Source organism: Lycium barbarum, chromosome 10 (assembly GCF_019175385.1).
Source record: "Lycium barbarum isolate Lr01 chromosome 10, ASM1917538v2, whole genome shotgun sequence".
Taxonomy (NCBI): domain Eukaryota; kingdom Viridiplantae; phylum Streptophyta; class Magnoliopsida; order Solanales; family Solanaceae; genus Lycium; species Lycium barbarum.
Genome location: NC_083346.1, coordinates 104510478 through 104522646, shown reverse-complemented (window position 1 = coordinate 104522646; position 12169 = coordinate 104510478). Strand labels below are relative to the sequence as shown.

Genomic DNA, 12169 nt, shown 5'->3' with positions numbered 1-12169 from the left:
TGTTCAGGCAAGTGATGATACCACGCCATTACTCCCTTAGCTAGGGTTTCTCCAAAATATTTCAGCATGACTGACTTGATTTCATCCGGTAACATATTATTGCCCTTAATGGCACATGTGTATGCTGTCACATGCTCCTGAGGATTCGTTGAGCCATCATATTTTGGGAGATCTTGCATCTTAAACCTTTTAGGAATTAACTTCAAAGCGACACTTGGTGGAAATGGCAACTGAATATATTTCTTGGAATCCGGTCCTTTCAAAATCGGGGGTGCACCAGGAATCTGATCTACCCTTGAATTGAAAACTTTGACCTTCTTCTCATTCTTCTCAATGCCGTTACTGAGGTCCTGGAGTAATTTAAGTATCTTCGAGGACTCATTTGCCGTCGGACCCCTGCCACTCCTATATTCATGAGCTTCAGCACCGGTCTCACCACCTTGACTCGATCCATTAGATATGTTGCTCCTAACCTGCAACTGGGATAGCTTGCTGCTTTTTTTCCATCATATCAAATAACTTGTCTAGATCCTTTCTGGCAACTGGCATCGCGTTATCGGCTTCGTTTTTCAGTGGCATTCCTTCGGGATCCTACAGGAAAATCAATGTGCTCAATCCTTGTTTCTCCAACTACCGGTTCAAGGACTGGAGCATTCTCAGTATTGCCAAGATTGGTGTTGTTATTGTTGACATCACTGCGTTCTGGGGTTCCTGTCATACTTTCAGAATAAAACCTGCTAACAAAAACTTTGCAAAAGATAAGTGATTTTTGAACAATAAACCACCATTATTATCCTTAGCCCCACGGTGGGCGCTAAACTGTTTACCCTAGAAAAGGGTACAGTTGAATTTATATGTGGTTTAAAGGATACGTGCTTTGATTTACTTGAATTAGAATCAAAGTGATAAATAATTGCAGTGAGCTATAAATAAAAGAATAATGAAATGACAATTGGAGCTTAGCCTCTGTGAGATCTCGGAGTGGTTTCCTCAAGTGGAGCGACTCGGAATGATCTTTATGCCTTAAAAAGCTTCAGAACCGAAATAATAAATGAAGCAATATGAAGAGCAAAAGAACTTGTTAATTGAGTGTGATAAAGCTTTTTAGTAAAGTAAGAATGTTGCCTTCTATGCTCCGATCCTCATTACAAGCTATATGCTCCTATTTATAACATGGGAAATCAGCACTTAAGCCCATATTCTTTACCAATAATGACTAATTAAGAGCCTTAAATGCCTCTTAAATTCTAATCGTAACGTCTGCATCAAATCTGGTCCGGTCCACTAACGGTTACAAGTCCTGGAATCTTCATTAAACGACTTTGCCGAGTTGATACCTCGGAGCAGATTTACTTCGAAATGGTCACCCCGGGTTTTTTCGTAGTTCTTTTCTTCGGAATCTTCAGATTGTTGTATTGCCTTGGTAACTCTTCCTCTCATTGCTTCGTGCCAAGTTAACTATATCCACGTGTAAAGCTACTTTTAGCATGTATACAACTCTAATTTGTTTCGAAAGAATAATCATATCATGTCTGACATTGAAAGAAACTCTGTTTTACGCTAATCAGGGAGATGATAGTGAAAACCGGAACGACGACTTGCTGCCTTTGAACGAAGAATATTTGACGGCACCATCCGATTTCACAAGAATAGCTTTGACGAAGAAACAAATCTACAACGAAAATTAACTCGAACTCCCGCTCACACCAGTGGTCGGGTCCATTGTAATGGAAGGGCTTAGACCCCCAATGACGATGATAAGTATTATGAGGCCGATATAAGTGATGAGAAAAACAACACTAAATAGGGAAACACGGTCTAGCGGCGTGACTCGAACCTAGAAGCGATGGTAAAGATCATGTCGACCCAATATAACCATATGATGGCTCAACTGCAGCAAGTGGTGACTGTTGTTCTAATAACGTCAACTCCGGAATGTCAGCGCCGTCAAATGTTGTTGTGGCTTAAGAAACCCTTGGAAACGAGCAAACTAACTCTGGTACCAAGGATTTACTGGATAACGCCAAAGTTGGTTGGTCTAGATCTTGTATAGTACAGGGACAAGTGGATCCATTCGGAGCAGAATTCTTAAATTATGTAAAGGAAATTCACTTCCAAATGGATCGGATTCCAGGGGCTCCACCACTCATCAAAGGAATGGATACCAAGAAGTACTCGCAGTTACCATATAAGTCAAGTACAACCCTAATGCTTATCCCGAGAAGGTTCAAAATGTCGAATATCCAAAGTATGATGGAACTTTAGACCCACAGGAGCATGTGACGGCTATACAACCGGTATCAAAGGAAACAATTTAACACCGGAAGAAATCGAATCCGTTCTGCTCAAAAAGTTTGGTGAAACCCTAAAAAGGTAAGCTCTAACTGGTATTCTCATTTACTCAAATGTTTTCTTGAAAGCTCACGCCGGAGCCTGGAAGATAGAGAGACTTATTAGGAGGATAGCTTCAAAATAAAGTGGGCGATGCGGAGTTACGGCATGATTTCGTAGACAAGTTTCAAAGGAGAGAATGATGTTACCTACGATACAGGATGAATAGGCAACAGTAACACTTATCGATAATCTTAACCCGGGAAGATCTGATGCCTTGTGAAAATTGAATGAAAGCCAACAAATTGGAACTACGTATATCACTGGTATACCCAAAGATGTAAATAGAGGATGATCGGGGAGCCTCGACGCTTATCGAAGTAAGGGTTGATTGCAAGATAGGCCACAAACATTAGGTGTTTCTGTTATCTTTCGACTATAACGTTCTTTAAATTAAAACTCCTGACCGAATACGTGGCAAAATATTTAAGAAACTTATTGAACGATGTGTGAAAATAAAAAGATCTTAAAAATGAGTCTACCTGGCACAATAATTCAGTAAGTTATATGAATACTTAATAATTTATATATGAAACTTGTAAAACAGTGATATCTTAGGGGTTTTAACCCATTCCCTCATAAAAAGAAAAGCAAAGAAATAATTTTTTTTTTTTTAAAAAAAAAAAAAAACCCTCCAAAATACATCCCTATCCGTTAAAATTTCCCTAACATCTCCTCACTGAACACATTCAAGTTATCAACATGGCTTCCCCCGTCTCCATTACCTCCCCAACTTCTACAACTACAAGAACATCTGCAGTCCTTCACCATCTTTCTTCCTCATTCAAGTTAAATACTTTTCTCTTCTTCTTCTTCTTTTTTTTTTTTTTTAACCATTTCCATCAAAATTAAACTTTATGTATATGCATGAAATATCTGTAGGGTAATTCAAGAATATTGAACCCAAGTTCAAAGTTTTTTCCCATCAAAATCAAACTTATGTGTATTTAATTTCCATCAATATCTCAGGGTAATTTAAGAATCTTGAAAGTCTTTTCCCATCAAAATTAAACTTATGTATATGTAATTTCCATCACTATCTCGGGGTAATTCAAGATCCTTGAAGCCAAGCTCATGTTTTTTCCCCATCGAAATCAAACTTATGTATTTGTAATTTCCATCAATAATCTTGAAAGTTCAAGTCTTTTTCCATCAAAATTAAACCTATGTATATGCATCAATATCTGTGGGGTAATTCAAGAATCTTGAAGCCAAGTTGAAGTCTTTTCCCATCAGAATTAAACTTATGTATATCTTGTTTCCATCACTATCTCTAGGGTAATTCAAGAATCTTGAAAGTTCAACTCTTTATCCATCAAATTTAAACTTATCTAATATGTAATGTCCTTCAATAGCTGTAGGGTAATTCAAGAATCTTGAAGCAAAGTTCAAGTAGTTTCCCTTCAATCAAACTCACCAACAACAAAGCTAAACCATGAACTCCCTTTGTTATAATCAACCAAGTTGCTAATGTCTCTGGTGAAGCTGCAAGCACTCGGTTTCGGCTCAACAATTTGGGTCCTCAACCGGGTTCGAGAAAGAGAAGGGGACATGCAGCAGGACAAGGGGGTAGTTGAGGTTTTGGGATGAGAGGTCAAAAATCAAGATCCGGACCCGGGGTGAGAAAAGGGTTCGAAGGGGGTCAAATGCCGCTCTATAGGAGACTTCCCAAGTTGAGAGGAATTGCTGGAGGTAATTTTGTTAGTAGTCCTTCTGCAGTGTTTTGACTTTGCATTTGTGAGTTTTAGGAATAATGTATTTGGTTTGTTGGAGATTTTCATAGCTTTATTGTTTAGCCTAAAATTCGTTTGGACAAGCAGTTAAATGTTAATAATGAGGTCACAAGTAACGTAATTAATCCAAATTGTGTTAATCCTTTGACGATGTAAATATAATGAAAATGATGTAAATGACTAACAACGCAGATAATCGAAGCGAGATAATTGTGAAAGTAAGAGATAGAGGATTCTTATTGATTCTCTTGGTTAAGACGATGAAGATCTTTGAAGAACAGTGATGAACAACAAGATTGACAGAAAATTGAGTATAAAGTCATGTGTAATCAGGTAAAATCAGATGGATACAAGGATGAGAAAGTGGGGGATTTATAGGTGATATGATCCTAGATGGCACAAAGATGCTTGGAAGGACGTGGGACGTTTGGATGATAGCTTGGGAAGAGATTGTGGAGGCTTCTACACCAAGTGGCTAAAATCGCAAAGGGCTAAAAGTGAAAATTGTGGCTATACGATGCAAATCATGGCCAAGAATCCAAAATCAAGGCTAGGGATGTAATTCGGGCTACAATTGCAAGACAATTGGTGTTTAAGATGAAGATTCCATATGAGGGCTATTTCCGAAATTCCCCAAAGAAGACTACCAACCAAACAAGGCTCTTGCCTCATTAATGACATTTTTGTAATAATTTAGTCTTCTTTAGTCTAGGAGTATAAATATTAGACTTAGACATTTCATTTACTTAGATTGGATGAATTATGTATTAAATACTCTAAGGAGTGGTAGTTTGTTTGGCTTAATAGTCTTTAGGTTTAGACTTAGTTAATGGTGGATTCTATTGTTGGTTTTGAACCGATTTACATTGATTTCATGAAGGGTTGTTCATTTGTGGATTTAATTGAATTTCCCTTGCCTTGATTTCAAATAGTATAGGTTCTTTGAATAGAATCAAATTGAGAGGGTCTAGGTTTCATATACTTAGGTTTGCTCATAGGTTCATTATTCATTGGGTCTTGTTTTTATCCTCTATTTCTCATCCCCTTTTCTTCAATTCTCATCCCAATTTCTTGTTATTCTTTAATTCCGCGTTTTAGTGTTAAATTGGTGTTTTCCCCCAATTCAAATCTTATCAATAGGATAGCTTAGTGTTAACTGCTTCCGTGATCCTCGCCCGTTTCAGCCTTTACACTTGGATCGTGGGCATTAAATGGGATTAAGCGGAATCCTGGATATCTCAGAGTCTGGCCACTGTTTGAGTTATCTCCTGTTCGGGCACTCTGAACCTTTTGGGGTGGATCCTCCTTGTTGTCCAGTGTGAGTAAGGAGGGCCGGGGAGCTGATTCTCAGATGGTCTAATAAATCCTTGGTCTGACTGACGTTGACCGATTCAATGGTTAACTTTAGTCCTCTTTACGCTTGCCATGTGTCCGGTCAAATATTCTTTGCTTCTGATATAATTCCACCAATACATCTATGTTGCCAGTGTTTTTTGTTACAAAGATCTTTCATTTTGGTTCTGGTAATGTGTCAAAGTCGATTCTGAATAGGATCATGGAAAAAGCTTCTCTCGTTTGAGTGTCAGACATAATGTATCTTCGGGATAAGGTTTAGTTGCTATTGCCATACTTGCATTAGCTGTGGTGTTTGACTGGAGTCTATGAGTTTGTCTATATAGCGTATGACATGTAGGAATAAGTATGTGATTTAGAGAATTCCTAGTTTCAGAGATACTCCTGATTTGTTCTAAGAGTAATGGAATGAAGCTTGATCCAAATGGAATATATAGACGATTTTCATAGGGGACCCCAAGTAGATTGGGCACTAAGATGTTTTAGTTGTTGCTGTTTTCAACATATTGAAACTGGTGGCGGAATGCTTCTACTTACTAAGAAACAAAACTAGAACTGTGACTTTCTTTATATGATGTGAAAGTGGTCGATTTTCAGCTAGGGATGATGATGCACAAGTAAATTTAAAAATGAGAATAAACATTTTATCAACAAAACTTTGGTTCTTATTTGTATAAATTAGTGAAGGGAGTTCAGCTTCTTAGCCCGTCCAGCAAGAGCTGTTTTTAGACAAAATAAAGAAAGACGAAAACAGATATGTCGGTAAGTCCAGCTTGCAGAACCATCTTTCGGATAACTATTAGTCTTAGTCGGTTAGCCCCTTTTTTCAGTCTCCTATATATATATTTTTTTTTGATGACATAGGAACCCGCAGCCGCTACCCTTCGGGTGCACACAGGGTAAACCCAGTTCCTGTGCAATAGCTCGCAAACCACACAGGAGAGGTAACCCGCACTAGGCAAGCCCCGTGCGACGAGCTCGACCCAGAAGGCAAATCCCTGTTGTCGTAGGTAGGGGGTTTCGAACTTGAGACCTCCATTATGAAAGCCCCATGTTCAACCAACTAAGCCACCCAGTCTCCTATATTTATCAAAGATAAAAGAAAGACTTAATGAAGTGAGCTTGGTACCGTGGAAATGAATAAGTTTCTTCGGCTTGAGTTGAGTTAAGTAGGCTGTTGGCAACAGGCGTGTGGAGGTCATGTGTCATAGTCGGTTAGCCCCTTTTTTCAGTTGCCGTAATTGGTAATAGCAAGAAAGACTCCTATATTTATCAAAGATAAAAGAAAGACTTGATGTAGTGAGCTTGGTACAGTGGAAATGAATAAGTTTCTTCGGCTTGAGTTGAGTTAAGTAGGCTGTTGGCACTAGAATTGTGATACATGGGGATGGCTTAGAATTGTGTGGATAATCATTTAGGGGATAATATGTCAAGTTGCTGGTCTTAAATAATACTGCAATGACCAAAAGAAAATTCTGGAGTATATACCTTTTTTTCCAGTACTTAGTAGGCCTTAAACCATCTACATTGTCATTGCTAGGACCATATATGGTTATTTGCCATAATAAGAGAAGAAAACTTATGCACAATATCAGCATAGGAGTCTAGTTTCTTTGGCCTTTGTTACTTTCCTAGATTAGTGATCACTAATAGTCCGGCTAACCTGGGGATTTTTACATAATGTACAGGCATGCATGCCGGACTTCCCAAATTTGTGCCAGTGAACTTGAAAGATGTAGAAGCTGCAGGATTTGAAGAAGGAGAAGAGGTGTCAATTGAATCCCTAAAAAAGAAGGGTATAATAAACCCTTCAGGAAGATAAAGGATACTTCCACTAAAGGTAACAATGATGTTTTGTCTGCTACATAATGTAGTTCCCATAGCGATTTCATTTAATATGAGAATCATCATGCTTATTTTCTTATCCGTCACTTGATTAGCCAAGTGTATTAATTGGGAAGCTTGAATTACTTAGGGCACCCTGGTCATCTCCATTCACCGAAGCTGCTCATCTAAAAATGAAAAAGAGAAAAGAAAAGATGTTGTTCCATAACAAGAGATCTTCTGAACAAACGCCATTTGTTGAATGAATTTGCTGATAGAATAAAGTTGTATTAGGTCACGTCTACTTTGTCCCAGGTATATTTGGAAACTTGAATTACCAAGGCACCATTTTCATCTCCATTCCTCCTCCTTTTTTTGGGGGGTGGGTGGGCTTTTGGGCGGGGGGTTTGGATCTGTTATTCCTATAGTAACGGAATTTCTGAACAACTTTTTTATAAGAATTTTCTGAAAATCAAGAGAATAAAGTTAGCATTAGTTCACAGCTAATATGTTCCTAGGAATTGTCTAAAGTAAGCTTACTGTGATTGAAGAACTCTTAATGGAGAGTATGATAAAGCTTTTTGGTGTCTGCTCATCATTTGAGAGTTCAGAATAATGGAGAGCGTCTTTTTATTCTGCTCTTTGCATGTCATCAACTCAACTGATAAATAGGCAAACCTACTTCACAATTCTTGCGGGTAAATTTTTGAAAAAATGCCAATCAACAACTTCAGCAACCTCTCAAACAGAGATTCATTTCCAGTTGTCCATTCTTGCAGTATCGGAAATATAAAACAAGACCGTTATAATATGCTTAAGATGATACACTAAACAATAAAATTTGTATCTTGTTTACCCAAAAGGCCATATATAGCATATAGTTTCTAGATATATCTAACAAATTTGTCAAGGAAAAGCAGTTTGTGTGAAAAAGTTTTAGGAAATATTTCAGACGAAAAAACTAGAGCAAGTGGAAGTTAAAGATAACAGTTAACTAATTTATGTGGTTTACTCTTCTGCTATTTATTTGACAAATATTACTGGATTTCTGATCTATATGCTATAAGTTCAGGTGGCAAAACATTGTTTTACAGAACCCATAAATGGTCTGTAATAATACAATCAGGTAAAAAGAGAACTCAAGCTAGAGACACTGGAACTTTTGTGTTGCTTCAACATAAAAAAAAAACAAAAAAACAAAAAAACAAAAAAAAAACCTCAAGCTAAGGAATTGGGGTGTTCTTACATGCTAATTTTGAAATAGAAATTAAGCAGAGGGATCCTGGCAATGTTTGTAAAAGGGAAGACTATTCTATCGGGCTTACATAGCTATGTGAGAGTGACAGTGTCGAAATTTAGTTGGTCTATTCGGTCCACTGTGAGTTTATACATACATGAAAGTATGTAGGTTGTATCCTTTGTTGGTGATTTCTCTAAGAAGTCAGTTTCAATTATAAAAAGATGAGAGAATATCGGTATAGCATAATATCCGGCAGTCTTGATCTGATCCTATGCATTTCCTGGACTTTCTTGTTCTCGTGGACAAAGACCCAAGACAACTTAATGGTTAGTGATTGTCCAACTATGATGGTTGCACTTGCACGGTGTGTCTCCACGTTGAAAGGAGATCTTTTTTTCTTCCCAAGTTGATTCCAACAGTTAGTCCCTCTCTGCGTATAATTATTGGTTTTCACCTCATACGATTAGTTATATCCTTGTTGGATAATCACTGATGGCCCTTTCTGAGATTATGGAATGTTGTGTTGTATCCTTTCTTAGAATTGCAGAAATAGGCAGCTGTTTTCTTGTCCTTGAAAGCAAATCGTCTATTTTAATCAAGCATTTCCGTGAGTGTAAATTTAATACAGTTAGAAAGAGCGTAACTTCTAAAAGTTCGAGCTCTCAATGTGTTGTATGAATTTCTCTTCCTTTTGTGGCTTTGTGGTTGATAGTTTTGTGAAAAACAAAAACGAAAAGCTAAAGCGAGAACTCCTCTATTTATTCGATAAAAAGAATTCTTCCTCTATTTCTTGTACATGGGGATGGGAGGTAACTCTAATTCCTAGTGGTGCGGCATCCTTTTTTGGGAAATAGTCTAATCACATAGACTGCGTACAATAGACTGTTGTGGTCCGGCCCTTCCCCGGACCCCGCGCATAGCGGGAGCTTAGTGCACCGGGCTGCCCTTTTTTTTTTAAGTCTAATCACATTATAGTTTCAGCTACATGATTATTTTGGCATCAAATGAAGCAGTAATATTCAACCAAAACTGCTAAATCTGATCCAATATGATGGTTATCTCGCTTACAAGCGTGTCAGTGTGTACTTCCTCCCAGGACATGTGATGGAATTTGCAATCATTTCCAACTTGATTTTCTTATTTGCCTTAGTTTAGCTGTTGGATATGGAATAATGAACCTTTGTAAGTCAACTTTTCTATGTTCCTGTAGTTTTCTCATGCCCCCAATTCACAACCAAGTGTTTGACATAGTGGTCAAGTGACTAACCATAAATTTGAAAAATCTTAAGCTCAAGTCCAACTCCACCCACTCCTTTGGTCTTGTCCTAAATATTAATTGAATGATGAACTATGACAATTTTGATGTTGGAAAAGATAGAAAGAGACCTCTTTTCTTCTTTAATTGATTAGAGCTGGGAGAGTTAGACATAATTCATGGGCCATACCAATATCCTACTATTATTGGAACTTAAAAGCATGGACGGAGATAGGGTACCGGAAGTTGGTAGTTCATCCGAACCCCTTTGTTAAAAATTACACTGACTTTTTAGGCGTTGAATCCCCTTGCCTTCTTTCTATGTTTACTTCTTTATATTTTGAATCCTCTTAGTGAAAATTTTGGTTCCGCCGATGCTTAGAAGTATGATGACAATATAGTGCGCTCAACATCACCTTTCTTATGATACTCCATTGCATCTTTATTGTTCAGATCTTAGGCGATGGCGATCTCAAAGTCAAGCTCAACTTTAAGGCCCGCGCCTTTTCAGCATCAGCAAAGGAAAAGCTAGAGGCAGCTGGCTGTTCTTTAACAGCTTTGCCTGGTCGAAAGAAGTGGGTAAAGGCATCGGTTGCCAAGAACCTCGCGCGAGCGGAGGAATATTTTGCCAAGAAAAGAGCTGCATCTGACTCAGCTGACCCCTCTTCTGCTTGATCCAAAACATATGTTGGCCCCAAAATTTGATGCTGTTGTTGTCACTTTAGAAAGGGATGTAAAGCAAGAATTCCACAATATTTGTATTCTTTTTTATTCTACTGTTATTCCAAAATATAATTCCTTTTGCCTTTTCTTTCTCCCCTCACATTTGGACTCTATGACAATTTATTGATTTATTCAAATTTGGACGTGGTCCAATTGTAGGTATTCAGAAAATTGTAACCTTTCAAGGCTATCAGAAGACAAATAGATCAACATTAGTCAAAATAGTATGTCTTACGTAACTTTCATATCTTTCGTTTTTTATTGTCTTGATGCTCATCCTGCTTGGTTAACAACGCACACGTGCATGATCCTAATTTTCCTTTTTTATCCTTAGGTTACTAATTGGTGCAACCTCACTAATTGGAACAAATGTCAGTCTTAGAGCCGCGGAGATGGAAGCCAATATTCAGGTTCAGCTAAACCTCTTAACTTCCAGTTCAGATTTTGGATTTGTATTAAGAAAAGGCTCAAAAATGTCATTTTACTTTGAAAAAAAGGCTAAAAATATCTTCCGAACTAATTTTGGGTCAAAATATCCCTCCCGTCATTTAAGTTTCAAATATATCCCTGTCTTAACGGAAATGCGCAACATAACCTGATTTCATTTTTAAACCTGCTCCATTTAAAATTGGCCCAACTACATAAAAAACCCATATGTGACCAATTTGTCCCCGAGTCTACATCTGGAGCCACTAGACACAGGAGCGGGCAACCCATATGCGTTTTTTATTTAGTTTGGTCGGTTTTAAATGGAGCAGGTTTAAAAATGAAATCGGGTTATGTTGCGGATTTCCGTTAAGAGAGGAGTATATTTGAAAACTTCAATGACCGAAGGGGTATTTTTTACTCAAAATTAGTTTGAAAGATATTTTTAGTCATTTTCCCAAAGTAGAAGGGCATTTTTGACCCTTTGCATTAACTATGTACAAAAATTAGATTTAGAATTTAATTATTAATATTAGATGTCACTATTCTGAGAATCCATAAAATTTAAATTCTGACAATCGAGTAAGAGAAATAGGGAAAGGTTCTTTTTTCTTTCCCTCTGACAAAAGAAATAGGGAAAGGTTCTTTTAATAATCCTACGCGTCATGAATCTGTAAGCCGATCCAGTGGTTGGAATATAGTTAAAAAAAAAAATTGTGGGAAGTCATGTAGTATCAAATTGCAGAAAGGAAATAATAGAGCATCAAGGAACAACTGAAGTAAAGGTGAGCTTAATGAAAAAGTGACTTACACAGAATTCTCTATTTTTATCTCTTTATTCTCAATGCTATCCAGGCACACATGTCTAAGTATATACAATATACATTATTTGTGTGTCCATAAATTTATGTGTTTATATCCACACTGACTTTGCATTTATTATCATAAAGAGCTACTCCTTCCGATCTCAAATATTAGTCATTTTGATAAATTAGATTTATTTGAAAGTATTTAATGTTGTAGACAATAAGAAATAATTGATTACTTTTTTTTTCTTTTCAAATCTACACTTAGAATTTTAATTAGTGAAATATTAATTAAGTTAGTAGATGTTCAAGGAGTCATAAAGGATAGTTTAGCTCAATACCTTATGATAAAAAATACTAAATGTCTTTCTTAAATATTGTGCGGTCGTATAAGACAGATAATATAGATCAAAGATAG

At 37.2% G+C, this 12169-nt stretch overlaps 1 pseudogene; it reads left to right on the top strand.

Annotated features, from left to right (window-relative positions):
- Positions 1-2629: 2629 nt before the first annotated feature.
- LOC132615605 (large ribosomal subunit protein uL15c-like) lies at positions 2630-11823 on the top strand (annotated as a pseudogene).
- Positions 11824-12169: the final 346 nt, after the last annotated feature.